Here is a 2,286-nt window from a genome sequence, read left to right as displayed (position 1 = left end):
GTTCAGGAAACAGTGAAGTGGGCTGAGATCTGGGAGGGGTTCTGTGTAGTATTTACAAATGTATGGGACAGCTATTATTTACAATAGTAATGGAGCAACAATCATATGACAGAATCTATGTCATCTGGATAACTAGAATAAGGAGTATAGGTCCTAGAGTAGTGTACTAATAGAACACAAGTGAAATGAAAGACAGTTAATTAACAATACACTATGAAAGAGAGAACAAGGGGAAAACTGTCAAACAATGCAAATTAACCAGTCAAGTGAAAAAAAACTAAACAGAAAGACAAGGAATACAAAAATACTAATAAAATGAGTGACATAAGAATAATGACCCTGGGTCTGCCATAGTGGCCCGTGCCAGAGCAAACCGTGGCCTCGAAGCATGACCTGGCCTCTGCCTGTAGGCTGCAGGCACTGAAACAGGTCGCACAGTAGGGCAAATAAAAAAAATAAAAATAATTTTTAAAAAAGAATAATGAAAAAAATAATAATACAAATATACAATAACTAGCAAGTTCTCTGGAGAAGCATAGTGAAATTTGTTTCACTGTCTCAGCTGTTGGGATGCCCGCTCTTTGGGTCCAACTCTGGTCTTTTCACAGTTCCAGGTTTTATTGTCTCACTTGTGGGAATTTAAAAAAGAAGAAGAAGGAAGAAAGAAGAGATATAAAGGGAGAAAAAGAAGGAATAGAACAAGAAAGAAGGAAAGAGAGGAAGAAGGTGTTAAGAGAAAAAATAATAATAACAAATAATAATAATAAAGAATTACTCTAAAAACAAAAGAAAGCCTCCTGCTGGCGTCAAACTGGCCAAGCCAGTTTTGCTGGTCTTTTTGGCTGCAGCCAACTCAGGGGGCCTAGGCCAGCTCTTCTCCATTCCTGACCAGCACTAGGGCTGCCTCCAGCCCAGCTCTCCAGCAGCCCCCAGACCCAGAGGTTCAGGCACTCACCCTTCTCAGGGTTATGGATGCGCGCCTGGGGCCTTCTGTGGTGCACACTCTCCCCTGTGCCTATGGTCTCAGGTCCCCCCAAGGTGTGCACTCTCCCCCTGGTGCTTCAGATTTGGGCTCGATACCCCCCCACACCCCTGCGGGAGCGGAGGGCGGCCGGGCGGAGAGGAGACCGGAGCTGTTGCTGCTGGAGAATTCCCCAAAGTGCCCCTGAGGGTCTTTTTCTTTTTGAGAAAATCCTCCTGCTCAGTCCTGACGCTCCATACAAGGAAGGGCCTGTCCTCTCACACAGCCCACCTCTCCAGCTAGACCGGGGACTGTCCAGGTCAGGGCCCCACATGGCCCAACTCTCAACTCTCCCCAGCCAGCACCCACAGTCTTCGTGTGTTTACCATTTTGTCCTTATTCCCCTCACTGTGACTTCAAGCAACCAGGTCTGTCTCAGTGCTGCTCAAGCCTTGTTTGGTCGGGGAGGGAGCCATTAACTTGGCTCTCTCCCAGGAGTCCTGTGGCAGACCCAGCAGGTGTGGGCCTTGGGGCTGCAGTCGCCCTGGTCCCGCACTGGTCCCAGGGACCTTTTTGTCCTGAAGCAATCCCCTTACCATTTGTTTTTTCAGTGTCCTCTATACTTTTTGGTCTCCTATCTCCATAAACGCTGGAGTACTGTTGGCTGTTTGCTTTGTTCCTCAGTAGATCGGCTAGGTGTTTCACCTGTGTGCAGGGGGAAGTGGACTCCACTACCACCTATCTTGCCGCCATCTTCCCAATCTGGATATAGAATTCTTGATTGACAGGCTTTTTTCTTCTTTCAGCATTTCAAATATGTCTTCCCACTGTCTTCTAGCCTCATTGGTTTCTGGTGAAAAATAAGCTGTTGATCTTATTGGGGATTACTTGTACATGATGAGACATTTCTCTCTTGCTTTTTTCAACATTTGCTCTTTAACAGTGTGATGACTATATGTCTAAGTGTGGATCTTTTTCAGTTTATCCTACTTGGAATTTTTTGAGCTTCTGGATGTGTAGCCTAACAATTTCATCAAATTTTAGAGTTTTCAGCCATTATTTCTTCAAATATTCTGTCTCTCTCTTTCCATTCATCCTCTCCTTCTGACACTTGTATCATGCATATGTCACTATGCTTGATGGTATCCTTCAAGTCTCTGAGGCTCAGCTAAATTTTTTTTTCTTTTCCTCACACTGAATAATCTCAATGGACCTATGTTCAATCCTTACTGATTTTTTCTTCTGCCTGATCAAACCTGCTATTGGATTGTAGTAAAAAATTTTATTTCAGTTATTGTAACTTGCAACTCCAAAATTTCTATATA

General features: G+C 44.2%; 1 pseudogene; it reads left to right on the top strand.

Moving 5' to 3' along the window:
- Nucleotides 1–317: 317 nt before the first annotated feature.
- On the top strand, nucleotides 318–440 carry LOC112305283 (small nucleolar RNA SNORA42/SNORA80 family; annotated as a pseudogene).
- Nucleotides 441–2,286: the final 1,846 nt, after the last annotated feature.

This window comes from Desmodus rotundus, chromosome 9 (genome assembly GCF_022682495.2).
Source record: "Desmodus rotundus isolate HL8 chromosome 9, HLdesRot8A.1, whole genome shotgun sequence".
Lineage (NCBI taxonomy): Eukaryota > Metazoa > Chordata > Mammalia > Chiroptera > Phyllostomidae > Desmodus > Desmodus rotundus.
The sequence above is the reverse complement of the archived record's forward strand: the minus strand, read 5'-3'. Positions and strand labels throughout refer to the sequence as shown.